At 38.0% G+C, this 19,199-nt stretch overlaps 1 protein-coding gene across 2 annotated transcripts in view; it reads left to right on the forward strand.

Moving 5' to 3' along the window:
• Positions 1 to 19,199, forward strand: part of EIF5B (eukaryotic translation initiation factor 5B) — a 3,606,765-nt gene that overhangs the window by 927 nt on the left and 3,586,639 nt on the right. The window lies entirely within an intron of this gene.

Below are 19,199 nucleotides of genomic sequence, written 5' to 3' on the forward strand. Positions count from 1 at the left end.
TATCGGTTGGCTTCCTTTTATGGTTTTGTTGCTCTTTTTTTCCTGTTGCACTTTTTTTTTTTTTTTTACATTTTTTCCCCCGAGTTGCTATATTGTTGGCTACCTCTTTCTGAGACGCAGATGTAAGGTGAAAATTTCACCCTGTGTATTTTCTTAACTATTTGCCAATTGCCCTTCCAAAAGTTAAATTTTACAAGTATGTAGATGGTTTCATAGTTCTTACATAGTTCATCTACTATGGAAGTACCTTGGGAAAGTTTTTCTTAACACTTGCCATGGGATTGAGGCTAAAACGAATACAGTTTTGTTGTAAGGAATAGTCCGGTTTAAGCTGGCTATGTAGAATTTCCTCACTTAAATTGGGCGGCATCTGATTTGCAAGTTGTGTTATTTCCCTTGACAAATTACTCAAAAGGCTTAAACTGTGTTACAGGCTAACAGTTTTTGTATTTGAAGCAGGTAAGTGGAATGGTTTAATTTCTTAATACCTAAAACGGTGTTTGGATTTAACTGTTTTCTCTTAATTGACATTACTTATATCTTCATTGTATAAACTATATATAAAAATTGGTTGTCCCTTTTCTCACATTGAACATCAATAATGTTGTTGTCTTAAGGCTTTTCCCGGTTAGGGGTCGCCACAGCGGAACTCCGGTCCGCTAATGATTGGCAGTTGATTTTTACGTGCTGAGTTGCCAGCCCTAACGTACAACCTTCAACGAAGGTACACCCATTCACGCATGTCTCCATGCAGAAGACGCTCTAGCTGAGTCATGTTGGTGCAGAAGGCTAATTGGTTTGGTCATAACACTTTCTCCATTAGTGCTTTAGTATAGCAACAGTTTTATTTCTGCCTGTAGTTCTTCTCATCCACCAATCGGTGACCTAACTTGACCAACATGTTGGTCATTGTTACGAAGAAGTTTTCCTGTATTTGCACAGCTTATAAATACAGGATTGTGCATGGATCTTTGGATGTCATTGTCCCCCTTATTAAACCTTCATTAGACCAGTCTTTAAATGTAATGCTTCCTTTAGCATGAATCTGTCCGGACACCTGCAACAACTGGAAGGCCCACAGAGATACCTTACTAAACAGGAAGAAGACTTGAAAAATCTGTCCTTCGTAGACTGACACAAAGCCCTCTCACTATACTGTGTCATACAGACTGCTAAGAGGTGATGAGGCAGCCACAGACTTAATACTTATGGAAATTTACCACACATCAAGAAGTTGATATTGGAATTACTTAGTCTAGGGATCCAAACCTCTTCTGCATCATTAACGGAATGATTTGGAGGGCCATGTATACCTAGCAGAGGATATTGTTTCTTTGGAACAGACTCTCCATCAACATAAAACAAAAGCTCATCCTTGTCCTTATTCAAGTTTCCTTTGGCTATGTAGTTGAAGAAACAGAAAATGTTGCCCTAGGGCTGTCCATGTACTACTAATGGATAGAGGCACCTCCAAAATGCTATATCCCATGCATAGGTCCCTTTAAATTATATATGGTATGATCTTTTTTTTTTCCCCATAAAACATCTTTGTTAAATTTTCGCATATGACAAAGGCAGTCTTACATTTATGCAAATGAAAAAATACAAAATACCACTTTCGTTGCATATAGTTTACATCACACACCATTGAAACAGCTTTCGTTGCAGACATTATACATAAATTATAAACCATCCAGTCGTCACTTAAGCATTATATGGCTCATTCAAATCCTGCCTCTTAAACTTTGTTCCTGCTCTACATATATTCCCAAACACAAATGCCAAGAGGTCCAGCAAGACAAATAACATTCTCAGTAGAAAAAACACTATAATGTGAAGAGCAAAGCTTTCAGATAAAATCCTTTATCAATACTGAAAATACAAATGCAGAGTATATATAGGTCTAAAAAGGTCATATGACCGGCAGCCAAGAAGTCACATGACTCAACCATTAAAGCAAAACATGTAAAAATAAATATGCAAAGCTAAAAAAATGCAACAGCATAATGCATATATGAAAACAGAAAACATTTAAAAAAAGCAAGAGTGTATATTTTTTAAAAAAAGCATACTTTTATACCTAAAAATCAAATGTACAATCCTATACATAGAGAAAATCTCATAATCTAGATCTACTCATTCTAACCAAAATGGGTTTAAGGCTGACAGTACTATTCAAACCAGGGGGTGAGTCACCCATCAATCTAATTATCCAGTTATATTCTTTAATTTCTAATTTGTTATTGATATCACCACCTCTGGGTGAGGGTGAAACATGGTCTATAGCTTTAAATTTAAATACATGCTGTTCACCAAAACATAGCCTGTGTTTATATAAAGCATTAGTGTCAACACATCTTCGGATTTCAGACTTGTGTTCTGTGATCCTATCTTTTAAGTTTACGCGTGGTTTTACCCACATAGAAAGAGTTGCATAATACACAGGTAGCGAGGTAAACCACGTGGGTGGTAACACAAGTAGCAGTTACGTTGAACCTAAACAGCCTCTTACTGACTGGGTGTTCAAAGATACCTAAATGTTCATCATCAATGTCATCACAGCACGAGCAATTATAACATTTTCGTGTACCCATAGTGCTGGGTGGATGTGTTGTGATATTTGTAGGAAAATCTTTGTAACAGAGGACACTCTTGAGGGTTCTCGTGTTACGATATGCAAAAAATGGGACATTGCCCAGCATTGCTTTTAGCTCTTCAGATGCCATCAAGATTAGCCAATTCTTATGGATAATACGTTTAATACATGGTGTCTTTGTACTAAGCAGTAACGTATCTTACTTTCATCTCATTCTGGATGGACACATTGGGCAAGCCAACAGCTTGTATTTCTGTGGCGTCATTTGACATAACAGGGGCCACCCTCGACTTTCTTTCCCCTAGCACATTTAGTTTCTCATTATTTAAGATGGTAGCATCATAACCACTGTTAGTGAAATCAGCTATCATCTCATTCAACTGTTCAGAGAAGCTAGGATCTTCCGTGTTAAACCTACTGGCTCTATAAAATTGAGACTTGACAGTACCTCTAAAAACATGTGGCGCATGCATACTACTTGCATGAGTGTACCTTCCTGCACAGACTTCCTTTCTATGGAGGCTTGTTCTAAGTGTACCACCGTCAAGACTCAAGTTGATATCCAGAAAATTAACAGTGATTTCAAATGAACACATTTTGAACTTCAAAAAAATTAAATTGAATTGATGTGTACAGCATAAAATCATTCAAATCCTGTAACGTGCCCCCCCCCCAGTCAAAAAACAGTCATCCACAAATAGTTGAAAGAACTTTACATTATCTTTTATGGATTCAAACCACTAAATAAATGTTTCCTTTCCCACTGGTATAAAACTAGGTTGGCATAAGTATTGGCTACCGAAGTGCCCATAGCCACACCTGTGAGCTGAAGATACAAGGATTCATTAAAAAGGAAAACATTATTTCTCAACACGACATCCATGAGAGTACATATTTTTTCTATTTTGTGGAAGTTGGGATCAGGACATGAGACTAAGAATTCCCTCAACAAATCCAGGCCAATATCAGTTGGAATGACAGTAAACAAAGATACTATGTCTAGGGTTACCAAAAGGTATCTTCTTAGATGTAGAGATGCCTTCTCTATGGTATACCATTGCTTAAGCTTCTGAACAAAATCAATGGTGTCACGCAAGGTAGTCACATTGACTAAGATATGGTTGAAGTTGATCATGCAAATAAACTGAAAGCAGCTCTGTTACCCAACCAGCACCTGAAACAATTGGCCTCATTGGTGGATCAGTGAGGGATTTGTGGGTCTTAGGAATACCATATAGCTGTGGGGTGATTGGGTACGGTCAAATAATTGAATAGATCTAAGTCTGTCACCTTGGATCTGTAGGTCATAAATCACCATATTCACGTATGAGATACATTTCTTAACATCCAAAGGGGTGATTTCCTTAAATGCAGTGTCATCACTAAGTAAACTAGACATAGCCAAAAAATATTTGTCTCTATTCATAAGCACAACTGCACCCCCCTTAGCTTGCTTAATGACAATATTTATATTTGATTGCAAGTCTCTGTATGTTTGAAACTCTTCATAGCCAAGGTTAAAACATTTTCTATCATTATATTTCTTATTTATATCAAACATTTGTCTCATTTCTGCTTCACATACATCATGGAACGCTTTAACAACAGGTACATTGACAGGGATGTATGTACTAAGGCGTTTGCAGCCTTGAGTCAACATCTGTGTATTGCCAAATAACTGTTTTAGATTTAACAGTCTCGTGAACCTTTTCAGATCTGTCAGTGTCGAAACTAAATCATCTGCACATGTGGGGATGAAGTTCAAGCCCTTGGAGAGAACAGAATAGTGTGTCTCGTGTAAAATGAAATCTGACAAGTTTAACGTACCTCTGTAAATTTGCGGCTCATCTTGCCTGAGCCTAAAGGGCTATCCAGTTTTCTTTTGTTCATTCTATTTGGTGTTTCATTCCGTGTATTCGACGAATGAGACAAATTTTTGATATAAATAATAAGAAATATAATGATAGAAAATGTTTTAACCTTAGCTGTGAAGAGGCTATGAATGAGGCCAATTGTTTCAGGTGCTGGTTGGGTATCGGAGCCGCTTTCAGTTTATTTGCATGATCAACTTCAACCATATCTTAGTCAATGTGACTCTATCTTATGTGACACCATTGATTTTGTTCAGAAGCTTAAGCAATGGTATACCATAGAGAAGGCGTCTCTACATCTAAGAAGATACCTTTTGGTAACCCTAGACATAGTATCTTTGTTTACTGTCATTCCAACTGATATTGGCCTGGATTTGTTGAGGGAATTCTTAGTCTCATGTCCTGATCCCAACTTCCACAAAATAGAAAAAATATGTACTCTCATGGATGTGGTGTTGAGAAATAATGTTTTCCTTTTTAATGAATCCTTGTATCTTCAGCTCACAGGTGTGGCTATGGGCACTTTGGTAGCCAATACTTATGCCAACCTAGTTTTATACCAGTGGGAAAGGAAACATTTATTTAGTGGTTTGAATCCATATAAAGATAATGTAAAGTTCTTTCAACGATTTGTGGACGACTGTTTTTTGATTTTGGGGGGGACACGTTACAGGATTTGAATGATTTTATGCTGTACATCAATTCAATTTCATCTTTTTTGAAGTTCAAAATGATTTCATCTGAAATCACTATTAATTTTCTGGATATCAACTTGAGTCTTGACGGTGGTACAAGCCTCCATAGAAAGGAAGTCTGTGCAGGAAGGTACACTCATGCAAGTAGTATGCATGCGCCACATGTTTTTAGAGGTACTGTCAGGTCTCGATTTTATAGAGCCAGTAGGTTTAACACAGAAGATCCTAGCTTCTCTGAACAGTTGAATGAGATAGCTGATTTCACTAACGGTGGTTATGATGCTACCATCTTAAATAATGAGAAACTAAATGTGCTAGAGGAAAGAAAGTCGAGGGTGGCCCCTGTTATGTCAAATGACGCCATAGAAATACAAGCTGTTGGCTTGCCCAATGTGTCCATCCAGAATGAGATGAAAGTAAGATACGTTACTTAGTTTAGTACAAAGACACCATGTATTTAAACGTATTATCCATAAGAATTGGCTAATCTTGATGGCATCTGAAGAGCTAAAAGCAATGCTGGGCAATGTCCCATTTTTTGCATATCGTAACATGAGAACCCTCAAGAGTGTCCTCTGTTAAAGATTTTCCTACAAATATCACAACACATCCACCCAGCACTATGGGTACACGAAAATGTTATAATTGCTCGTGCTGTGATGACATTGATGATGAACATTTAGGTATCTTTGAACACCCAGTCAGTAAGAGGCTGTTTAGGTTCAACATAACTGCTACTTGTGTTACCACACATGAGTGTGTTCGGTTGGACCCTAATATTCTCAAGGGTGCTTAGAAACATGGATTGTGAGTCTTGGAACATGGTTGAGGACCTATAGGAGGCTGTGACCTGAATCGCTGTCGTACACAAATAGGATACAATACTGTGTAGCTAAATTAATAACTAATAAAGTTCTACCACAAGAACACTGGGTAGTGAGGGAAAGGAAGGGGAAAAACCGAATACCATCATGGAAATATCAACTAGAGAAAACTATAAAGCAATTAAGGCAAGAAGTGTCACTGTTAGAAGAGTATAGAAGAGGGAATAGATCAACAAATACTAAGATAGATGTGATTAAAACAATGCACAGTATTAGAATAGACCGGGATCTCAAATACTAAGATAGATGTGATTAAAACAATGCACAGTATTAGAATAGACCGGGATCTATCATGCACTATCACAAATAACAAAAAAATTTCAGCACAGGCAGAAAAATACACACATAAATATAAGGGAAAAGTACATAATAAGCAATTTATTAATGACCCAAAACAGTTTTATAGAAATGGGGAAATAAGGTGAAAGGAACTGAAAAAACGCCAAAAAAAAAAAGGAAGTATTTATGAAGATCCTGTGGAACTTAACAAAATTGCTAAACAGATAGAAGAAGTAAAAGAAAGAATAAGAAGTTTAAAGGTACGGGGTATGAAATAGGATGAAGTAACAGCCAGAGAGATTGAAACAAAGTTAAGAAAAGCTGCTAATTGGAAAACCCCAGGCCTAGATGCAGTACCTAACTTTTGGTTAAACGTATTAACATCTTTGCATGAGGATTTAGCCATGAGTAATAATTATTTATATGCACACCCCTAACAGACACCAACCTGGTTAACAGAAAAAAACAATGCTCCTACTTAAGAGTGAAGCTGCAAGCTACGCTAAAAATTATAAACCTGTAACTTGCCTTCTGACGACATATATATATATATATATACTATATATGAGAAATGACACTAACAGAGTTTATAGTCATTTAGAAGAAAACTCAATTATGGCAATAGAACAAAAGGGCAATAAAAGAAAGTCATATGGAACAAAGGATCATTTGTTGTTAAATAAAGATATAGTGGAGAACTGTAAAAAGGGAAAGAATTAAGTATGGCATGGATTGACTATAAAAAAGCATTTGATAGTATCCCACTTTCATGGATAAGAGTGCTTAAAATGTACAAGATACTCCCTACACTGACTACATTACAGTAACCATGAAAGAGTGGCAAACCACTTTGCAATTAAACCATGATAAAGAACAGATTATTATCCCAGGGATAAAAAAAAAATCAAAGTGGGATATTCCAGGATGACTCTGTCACCATTGCTATTCTGCCTTGCCATTAACCAATTAAGCTGTTAACTTAACAGTTTAGGCCATGGCTATAATTTGGCTCCTAGAAAACAGTCTAAAGACCTATCACCCTCTCTTCGTTGATGATTTAAAACTGTATAGCTCATCACATGATGAACTGGAAAGCACAGCTGCAGGTTGGCAAAACTTTTTCAGATGATATAAGAATGTCATTTGGTCTTGATAAATGTGCAAAAGCAACCTTTAAAGCAGGAAAACTGCAGCACCAGGAAAACACCAGGTTGTGACACAAGTGTGATATAAAAGAACTTGAGCAAGATGGGAGTGTATAACTACTTGGGACTTGATGAAGGATCAGCAATAAAAAAAAAAATGAACAAATGCGAATAAACAAATGCAAATAAAACTCTGCAAGGAATATTTCAGAAGACTTAAATTAATCCTGAGAACAGTGTTGACATCTAGGAACAAGATCCAAGATATGTGTGCTGGAGGGACAGGTTCATAACCCAGTGACTGCCAATGCTGTAGAATAGACTTCCCATACATGTCAAACAGAGCACCTCACTAGCCCTCTTAAAGACAAATCTTGATGAGTGGATGGAAAATAGAAAACTCACACCAGGGATCACTCCAGTGGCTCTACTCGACAAAAGCACTAGGAACGAAGATGCCAGAGTAGTCCTATGGGCTAGGCATGTAAAGGCTCCAGGGCCATTAGCCTAGTACACACCTATGAACCTATGAGAACAAATGTGATGTGTTCAACTACATTCTGGAGAGCTGCAAGGTGTGTGTGTGTGTATCTGTATGTGTATTTGACCTTTATGGTTTATGACTGAAAACTGAATATGTTTTTGTTTTCAGTAAATTAAATACATATACGCATACCTACGTGTACACACATACATACATAAATGAAATATTTAGTAGCAAGGCTTTAATAACAAGATGCAGGGGGGTTACTAATGGTATTCAGTATCTTCACAGAAACCCATCTGTGAATCCCCCACGCTGGCTGTCTTTTTGTGTTGTAGCTACTGGTGATGGTATATAAAAGCTAAAATGATGTGCTAATAGCTTGTGTTTGCATTGCAGAGGGACCAGTTTGCACATATTTAATGATAACTAGTTGTGATTGTTCTTTTTCATTGAATGAGATTGCTTATTAATGCTGAGACAAATTTGGGTATGAATGTTTTGTGAGTAAATGACTTGGACCCAAACTGGCTGATGAAAATGTGTTATGAACTATAGCTGACCTAAGTAATACATTTTTATTCTTTGTTTGTTTGTTTGGTATGTTAATCAGGCAGTACATAACCTACCCAGACTCCAATTAGTAGTTTTCCCTGCTGGTAGGTATAGCAAGGTCAGAAAAATTAGTCTTATTTCATCCACAAAAGACTGAAAGAAAATATTTACTTTTCTTTTGAGTGTAAAACGGCACATTTTTAATAAAATGTATTTTCTCTTTTTATTAGTTGTGTACTGATCTCTTACAATTGTCCAAACTTGTTATAAAGGTTGCAAGATAAGTACTGTGCTTGATATGTAAAGTCAACCCATTTCACAAATATGGAATGCATTAGGCAAGGTTGGCGTAGTGGGCTAATGCATAATGCTGTTCCGAGAGTCCTGGGTTTGAGATTTGGAAGGGGTGATTACTTTGAGCTGAGTTGGCCTAGTAGGCTAACATTATGCTGTAGTTGCCATGGTCCTGGGCTCAATACTTGGAAAGGGGGTAAACTTTGTGGGAGGTTGACATAATGGTTAAGGTTTTTACCTGACAAACATAAGGTGCAGTGTTGGATTCTCACATGGGGTAATTGGCTAGGCTTAAAATGGCCCACAAGGGCAGTTAGCCTGCTACTATTCTATGAACCTACAGAGACCCAAGTACTTGGTGACTGTGCCAGACTGAGTGGTACAGATATAAGCTAACTGGTAGAGATATAACCTTTATCAACATAAACTATGCTGCATTTCAAGGCACTGAAGGTAACCCATGATTAACACACAAATAGTTTGTTTGCTGTTGTCTTTGCTAGAAGTTTTGAATCTCAAAAGTTCAGGTCAAAACTAAGGGGGTTGTGGCTGACAAAGTTTGCAGATGACTGCAAACTAAGTGCAATCATTGAATCCCCAAATAATTGTCAGCATACTCGAGAGTCTCATGCAGACCAGTGACTGGTGTCTTAGTCACGGTCTCAACCTGAAAGCAAAGACATGCATCATCATTCCCTTCTGCACAAGCAATGTTCCATTACACTATCAAATATAAACAACAATACCATATCTACCCATGAAGTTTTAAGGGTTCTGGGATCACAAGTTGACTACAGCCTTAACTTCGACCACCATGTGCCTACTGTTTTAAGGAAGACTTTCTATGTAGCACATTTGATTAAAGGTATCGTCTCAAGAGCAAAAGAGATTATACTCAGTCTATAATACTTAGCACTAATCTGGCTCAAATTTGCATATAATGCCCTGTTTGGCATGTTTTTTATAAGACTCATTGCTCTCAACACTGTTGGAACTGTCTGGGTGTGATTATTTCACATTACCTTCATTTCCGCCTGTAAATTGTGGTATTTTATCACTTTGTGTCTTTGTGAAAGACATACCTCTCAGCTGTCTAGATTGTCAGAGATTTCCAGATTTTTGCCTCTTATTTTTGGTCTGTTCCTCATAACATTTGTGGTTTTCTGGATTTTTATGGCAAATCCAATCATATTTATGGCTCTTTTCTGGCCTATCAGTTTTTGTGGACTACAATTTCCTTCTACAGTGGGGGGAGGGGGGGATCCTCCACTGAGCCTAGTCTAACCCAATTATGTAATGTTTCTTTGTCTTGAAGAGTCTACCCTGTCAGTTTTTCCAGTCCCGGAAACAGTGAGCATATGAGGATCAGGCATTTTTTTTATCCTGGATCTTGTGTACCCAGATGTCTTTTATTGTTTTAACCTTATCCCGCCCATGACATATGCTATATAAAATACTGTATGTTGTATACAGCAGTGTCATACCCAGTAAAGTATAGCTTATTTAAAGAAAAGCTCATTGCTAACCAGTATCCTACCCTTTCCTATATTACACTATATCCAATATTGGTTTATTATATTGATTTCTGGTTTGCAGCATGTTATTGTTAAACAAATTTGTAAGGAAAGAAATTAAATAAAAAATAATATATTTAGATAATAGTAATATTGCACAGTAAGACTGGAACCCTTTGGTAAGGGCCTTAGTAGCTGATAAGAGGGTATGAAAGTGCATTTTTTGGCATTTGAGCATTAGGCTATGTTTCTGGCACCACTTGTCTCTCACAACCTCCTCAAGGATATCTACGTCTCTGGAGGAATAAGTCATTGCACCCAACTTGCAATCATCTGCAGATTTCATCACCCAAAGACCCTCTGTATTTGCTATGACTTTAGAGAAGTTTTTTTCCAAACAGGAGAGGTGCAAGTGCTGAGTCCTGTGGAACACCACTCTATTGACAAGCCTATTAGTGGGGGTGTATTCCCCCACCCTAACTTCATGTGTCCTATCCATGAGCCATTTGACTATCCATCAGGTTATGCCAGGATTTATGTCTAAATTTTGGAGTTTGTCTGTAATACCTAAGTGAGGTAGTGTGTTGAATGCCTTTACCAGGTCGAGGTAGGCAGCATGCACTTTCTTTGCGCATCATCCATGGCTCAAGTAGTCTCAAAGGAGTGCACTGGGATTAGTAGGTGTGATCTACCCTTGACAAACCCAAACTAGGATGTGTCCAGTGTTTGAAGATTTCCTATGTAGTTAGTAGAGCCATTATAACTTTCCATGGCCTTGTATATAATACTAGTCCAACTTATGGGTCTATAATTTCCTGGGTCTGTTGATGGTCCACCTTTATATAGAGGGATGATTGGTCTTGCATTTCCTAGTGACTAAGCCTGGCTGTAGGCTGTGGCTGAGTAGACATGCTAGTGAGCCCGATGAGTCAATTCTCGAACTAAAATGGAGTTATCCCTGGATGTTATCAAGGCTCATTGCTGTATTGTGTTTAGCTCTGGTGAATGCAGTGAGAACCTGTGCTTTAGTAACAGTCGGGGGCTAAGTGGTAGAGGGTATTTTATGGGGAGTAAATGGTAATCTTTGAGTCATATGGACTCGTGTCTTCTGCTTGTACCTTATTACTGTCGTGTAATACTTTTGAGTAAAGTCACTGTCCTTTACCCGGTAACTACTTCAGCCAATTAAATGTTTCTGGCGAGGCTTTTCTCTCTGCACTATAAGGTTGAGAGGCATGCCTTAAATTATAACTGAAACGTCATGAAATCAAAAGAAATCAATGGCTTTTATTGCATGAATATTCCTGTACACTAGACAGACCTTTTTGTTACTAATTAGGACTAGCCAGTACGACTTTATATATACATAAATAAGTAAACAGACACACACATTCCATGTGAAATTGTAGTGTCATTTATTTCACAAAATAAAGAAGCAAACAGACACACATGTTCCACATGAAGTCATGGTTTTATTTGACTGTTGTATAACTATCATATCTAAGCATAGATAGATGTAATTTAATAGGTTTACAGTGAAACGGTGTCAATTTCAAATGAAATCAAGTGTGATATTTTGTTGCAAAGAGAGAATTTGCCTATGAATCATAACAATGCAAGACATCTGTGATACACATTCATTAGTTTAAAGAACACCATTGCACATAAAGCTAAAAAAATAAAAATGGAGAGATCAGTCTATACTTAACATAGCCACTCTGTTAAATAGCTTATTTATATTTATACATTTTACATGTGTACATACATACAAATATTTCAGGTGTGAGCAATAATGCCATTCTTACATGCAAACTAGTAGTTATAATTTGACCATTTCCATTTCTTATATTTTTTTCAACTATCATCTTGCTTGCATTTCACTTGTGCATTTTGCCAAACTGTTTGACATTCTTTCAGAAAGTGGTATAATTCTTTATTCTGTTTACAATTTTCTGTTTGTGTCTTATACCATGGAGCTCAGGTTGTGATTCAAAAGTTTCTGTCTAACTCCCACTTACATTGTTATCAAACTGAAATTAATAAGTAAACAAGCAGATAAACAAATAGTTAAAGCAGCAAGGGGAATGAATTAAATGATTTGAAACAGGGAAAGTTTCATTCGTGGTACTTCGGAGACTACAACGCAGTTTCATTCATGGTACTTTGGAGGGTACAACGCAGTTTCATTCATGGTACTTTGGAGGGTACAACATAGTTTCATTCATGGTACTTTAAGGAAAACAACAAATAGAGGTGTGTTGTACTCTCCAAAGTTAAACAGTTAAATGCTTGTTTACAGGCACCTTGTTATGTGTGTGTATATAGTTGGTACCCTTACAGGACAAAAAAACACAGTGGGGGATATTCTGAAAGGAAAAATAGTACAGTGTAAACTAAACTATGCAGTAATGACGTTCAAGAGAGATGGCTTATAGGGATACATTCATCAATAAACAGATGTATTTGTCTGCATACATATTCTATATGCAGCATGCACATGTGTAAGGTACTTTGTAATTGTATACTAGGCTGATAGTCATAGGTATATACTAGGCAAGCAGTTCAAAAGACCGTTGAGATGCATAAACAGCTAATCCTGAGCACTGCTGAATGAGTTAAGCTCCATGGTCAAGAAGCACCATGCTATATATGTCAAAGAAGATTTATGATTTCCTGGCTATTCATTTAGAATATTACTGAATACAGACCTTGTGTAGTATTGCTTGACATGCATAGGAAGTCTTTTCAATAAGTATAGGATTCCTTGGGATGGAAATCTTTTGTGCCAGCCATGTTACAGTTCTGTGTCTGTAAGAGGTTACAGTCTTTGTTGTGGGTGTTCATGGTGGTGTCTTTTGCAGAGCTGTAAGAGGTCAAGCAGGGTGAAATGGGCCATGTACCCCACTGATGAACAGCACTCTGCCTGCTGAAGAATGGCATACAGAGCAAGAACTGCACATGTCAAAAATGCCATTTGAACCCTTGATGCAAGTATCACCATGAATAGGCAACAGTAAGGATTATGGAAGGGTGTACAGCTCAGAAAACTGTGTGGCTTCAGTGTAAATATCATAATCTGGGCTTTAACACAAATTTTACATGTTATACCTTTTGTACCAGAATACATTGTAGGTAATGTCACCATGTTCTCGGAGGTGATGTATAAGACATGTGTTTCCATTCACATGGAAGAGCACCAACAAGGTACCAGGTGATCAAACATGCACCGAGCTCCAGTCAACAAAAGGTAATGTTGGAAGGTGCATTGTGTGTCTTACAGGTTACACCCAGGTTCTGCAAATAAAAGAAAAATGTTAGGTGTGGTAGAAGAGGTTATTTTTCAGCTAAGTTTCATCAGCGATCTACTTCCATCTTCCAAATTTCTTGAGATTATCCTATGATGTCCTTGCCCACTGCACACGAGAAGCTGCTGCTATACTAAATGAGCATGAAATCTAACTAAGCATGTGGTATATTTCTGTGATGCAAGCTTCATCACTCCACTGTTTTCTTCAGTACAAACCTAACCTGAAGCTAAGTAAACAGGGTACCCTTCTCACTGCAGAAAACTGCTTCTTAAGTACCAGTCTGTGATGAAACTGTGTGAGTGGACTTATGCATTGTAGGACAGTGTTTGGCAATGATATAGGCATTATATAATGTTTTACGATTGATTGTGTTTCTTATCCAATTTACTGAGTGGACCGTGGTCTGGTAAATAAACGTTTTCCAGAAAGAACTTAATTGCCGTTTTTTCTCGGTTTCTACATTTGTTTGTTTTTTAATGATATAGGCATTGTACTACACTCCATTCTGTGGCCCCTGAGAATGCAACCAGCCACTGGTTCTTCACCAATTGCTTTGTCATAGGTTGCTCATATTTATCATTAGAATATTCTTAATTTGACCAGCTAATTGCTCCACATAGGGCTGATAACCAATGGGCTATGAAAAACAATCTGTTGCATTACTGATTACATATATTTTGGAGTCTGCTACTATCTCCCCATGCCTTTCTGCAGCCCGCTGATAGCTTGCCAGGTGTTATGCTGCATTCAGCTTGTTTTAAAGAGCCTCGAACAGTATTAGGGTGTGTGCCTCCATTGTTTTTCTGCTATGAGCCATACAACTGCACAACCTTGCATCTTTTTATTGTCTCTAAACTGTTGTAGTTCCCTTGTGTAAGCATCCAAATTACCTTTGAGGGTGTTTATTAGCTGTTCTCATATGTCCACTGATAATTTGAATTAATTTGTATCCACACTAATACTGCTGCTGCTTCCAGTGCTACTGTCTTGAATTGAGTACACTGTGAAAGCAGCATAGTGTAAAATGTCTAATTATTCTTCATCCTACCCTTTTTGCTGATTTCTGCCTGCCTGAACTGGACATATGTTGTCCAGTCTGAGTTGGCAGTACCTTGTTTGCCTTCTGTTCGTATATCCAGGAAGAACTCCAGCTCTGTAATGGCAAAGTAATGCCACCTGCTGCTGAGCTTGCTTACTCCTAAGTACTTCTGCCCACCAAATTCTTAGGGATATGGCAGCAGTTATCCTGAAAAATCATGCAGTTCTGAGTGTACGCCAACACACAAATAACATTATCATCTCTAAAATTCGATGACTGAAAGTAAGAATACTGTTACTTAATAGGTTCATGGGTGGTTACTAGGCTATTGACCCAAAGGTCTTTAGAAGCCTAGCCAGTTGTACCCAATATAATACTGGAGAAACCAAAATAAATGATCTAGACTAAACTCAAGATCTTAGTTAGCAATGACTGCCCATATCTATGAGGGTTCATAGGTGTGTACTAGGCTAATGCACCTGGAGCCACAACAAGCCTAGCCCATGAAATTACCCTGGCATCATGCTGACCAACTTTAGTTCTCAGTGCCTCTGTCGAGTAGAGCCACTGGAGTGATCCCCAGGGTGAATTTTCTATTTCCCATCCACTCATCAAGTTTTGTCTTGAAGAGGGCTAGTGAGGTGCTCTGTTTGACATGTACAGGAAGTCTATTCCATAGCATGGGCAGTCTCTGGGTTATGAACCTGTCCCTCCAGCATGTTCTGTTGATTGTGGTAATGAGGTTGAGGTCTCTGGACTGTGTGGTGCAGCAGGATTTTGATTTCTTCAGATGTAGCATTTCCAACCGGGCTGGGTCAGACATGGCTTTGTAAGTGAAACAGAGATCGCCTCTAAGTAGGCGATATGGCGCAGAGAATAGAGATTTTTTCAGTCTGTACATGTAGGAAAAGTGTTTAAGACCTCTGATCCTCTTCGTGAGGTACTTTTGCGGCCTCTCCAGTTGTTGCAGGTATCTAGTGAGGTACATGCCAAATGGGGCATTGTACGCAATGATTTGCCTAATGAGTGAAGAGTAGAGGGAGACAATTATCTCTCTTTTTTTTTTTTTTTTTTCTCCTGGATGCAAAACCCTTAGTAATGAGATGTGCCACGTAGAAGGACTTTTTCACTACAGTGGCAATGTGGTGGTCAAAAGAGAGGTTGATGTCAACCTCTGTGCCCAGATCTCTTGTAACACCTTATGGTGTTCAGTGGACTACCATCAATGCGGAAATCCATGGAAACTGGGTTTTTCCTAAAGGGGATGATGACACATTTTTGGGCATTAAGCTTAAGGCCATGGTTCTGACACCAGTTGGTCTCCGTGAGGCCTGTCTGTAGGATGTCAACATTACTTAGGGAGTTAATAGCTCCTAACTTGGAATCGCCTGCGAACTTTGTCAGCCAGAGTCACTTTGTGTTGGCCTGAACTTTATAGAAGTAGATATCAAACAGTAGTGGACCCCTGGGCCGAACCCTGTGGGACTCCATTATAGTCCTTTACAACTCAAGTTATTTCCTCTTCTTGAGGTGCTAGAGCCCTAAGCAATTTCTAGAACTGTTGTGATTTCTCTCGAGTCATCTTCTAGGTCTTCAGCCTGGTCTCTGTTGATCCTGGAAACTTTGTTTGACCACTGCTTGCAACTGACTGTGGCAACCAGTGGTTTTTTTTTTTTACTGTGGGCCTACTGTTTCACTAGGGATGCATTTTCAGTCACTGATTGTACCCCACTGTCCTTTCCTTAGTAGAAGGAAGTCCTATACTATCAAGCCATTTGCCAGACAGAATTCTATAGTGGCCTCTCCATCTGTATTTTTACTGCCCCACCCATGTGGACCCAGGCAGTCCCCTTATCCTATTCTGTCTATCCTGATATGTGCATTCAAGTCAGGCATTATCAACACCAGTTCCTGCTGTCCTGCTTTATAAAGCATTTCATTGCAAAGAATGTGTTTCCTCTCATGTCATCCTCTGTTTCTCCGCTTTCCTTTTAGGCAGTTATTTGTGGGTCCCCTGATTTTCATTGAAATAATTTTTTTCACATCTGTTCCAAGTGTGTTACAAGCCTATAAGTAGGGCTCTTACAACTGTATAGATATGTTTATCATTTTGGGCAGATGTCAATCTGCATTCCAAAATTCAGTATTTTGTATTTTATTACATCACTAAAACATTGACAATTTATATAAAATTAGTTACATAATTTTCAGTTTGTGGTAAGAGAAGCCTTTGTCAATTGGTTTTTCATGTTAATTATTCTATAATTGCTACAGTCATCCTTGGCTTTCTGTTAAATGTTTCTGATCTTGGACATACTGGGTTAAACAATGGGTGCCAGCAGAGGTGAAAATGCTCATATTCAACTTGATGAGGTGCTAAGTGCCTTGGTTTCTGACTTGCTATTGACATTCATTTCATTGAATGAGGCATTTAAATGCTGAGCAGTTAAAAATGTCTTATGCATTTCAATGTATGTATTTTATCTGAATGTGTTAACCAATGTAAACTATTCATGCATTCATTTCAAAGTAGTAAAGTCAAGGTATTGTCTAGGTGCATCATGTGGACAGACAACGCTTGACTTAATTTTTGGGGGTGGGTATGCCATTTTATGAAATGTGTGTGTTGCTCTCTACAGAATTCTGCTTAGTTGTAGAACTCAGTCATGAGGGAAGGTTGGACAAGAGGTTAGTGCAGCATTTCTTATTAAATTGATAGTTATTTTAAATAATTTCACTATTTCTGGTTGGTGACGGTGGGATTATAAATGACACTGACTGTTTGCTATAGGTGACTTGAATTCTGAAGTTAATTTTACAGATAATAGTGATATAATGCTGGTTAAGCTGTTCTTTAAAGTCTATGTAAGCCATCTGGAGAAGCAGTTAACTTAGGGAGATGGCTGTTTGAAGAATTAATGGGACTTGCACTACACACTTGTACATTACAGGTAAGTGAACAGTTCTATGTTTGGGAAATTCAGATTTCAACTGTGTTATTGATGACATCTCATGTTTGGTTTCATTACTGGAGAAATTTAAGTTGGCAGTATGTGATGTACTTTTTGTTTCCATGTTGCATGGTTTAAAGGAGTACCGCACCCACAGACTCAAAAAACATGTTTAAAACATCATGACATGATGTTTTCTACACTTTAACAGCACTCTGGGATTATTTACAGGATTTTAAATATTTTTATATGTAATTCCAGACTCTGACCACCTGGAGGCTGGCATATTGATATGGTTTGGATAAATCAGGTTGCCATCCAGTAGCCCAGAAATCATTGTTTGGCTCAAAAATGTTACATCATGCAGGCCTCCGTTTGCCTAAAGTTCCTGTCATTTCATAGATGTTGCATGCGTACAAAGTACCGAGTAAAATAGAATAGTTTAAGTAACATTACCTTTTACTGGATGGTTACTTAAAACAGAAACAGTGCAAATGCCACAAAACACACTCAAAGTGCTGTTTACTGCTGCCTCTTTTTCTAATTTAGTTTAAATGGCACTAATTTGTGAGACAATGAATTCCACTCCATTTACTTATCTCCCCCCCCCATAACACTTAACTTCCCTAGCTGTCAAAGTCCTGAGGGCAATTTGACCTGGTAATTCCATTGTTTGGCAGATCTCAGCAGGGTGCTTGACTCATGTAATTTAATCTTTGCTCTAGCATTTCCTTTGTTAGAGGGGACATTTTTTGCTGCACTATAGCCATGGTCTTACTTGACTGCAATCACATCCAGTAAGGTCTTGCACCAAGAAGCTAAAGAATAAAACATTTATACTATTAACCAGTTTAGATCTTTATTAAAGTGGTAAGGTATCACTTCATGCTTCCACCTTGTTAAAAATTGAGATTTACATGTGCAAAGTGTGTTGGTATGCAGTGTTTGCCTTCATATGTTTTTACTCCACTGGTTGGTTTGCAAAAAAAAACCTTTTGTAGTGTCCCTGGATTTGTCTTTGTACATACAAACCACATTGTTATATTTTCCCCTCCACTTCCTTTTTCTTGTGTCCAGAAGTCACTTATAACAAAGTACATTTTTTATTGATTTTTTTTAAAATAAAGGACATCAAGGTTAACTTACCTTGAATCAGATAATGGATGCCATTGCAAAGAATCACTGTTGAAATATTTGTGCATGGACAAAATCCCTTACTAAATCTATTTGCCAGCCTCCAGTTCAATTGGTGCTATGGCTTTAATATACTGGTGTGTTTGCTCATGCCTTCCAAATATCTCCACCATTACATACACGTTTTGCAGTGTAGTAACCACCAGATATGTCCATACACCTTTAGCCATCAATATGCAGCTACTCCTGTTCATGTGAGTATGTGAATTCATTTTCAGACTTAAGATGTGGAAGCTGCACTGAATAATTCTAGGTGTTTGTTCAGGTTTCGCATGGTGCTTGCTTAGAGCTACTCTCATGTTAAGCCACTATGAATATGTTGCACTGCCACCTCTGATACCAGGGCAATGTTTTAGGTTCATACTAGGCTATCTGCCCTAGGGCATTTAT

Source organism: Protopterus annectens, chromosome 5.part0, assembly GCF_019279795.1.
Source record: "Protopterus annectens isolate FY-2018-M chromosome 5.part0, PAN1.0, whole genome shotgun sequence".
In the NCBI taxonomy this organism is placed as follows: Eukaryota; Metazoa; Chordata; order Ceratodontiformes; family Protopteridae; genus Protopterus; species Protopterus annectens.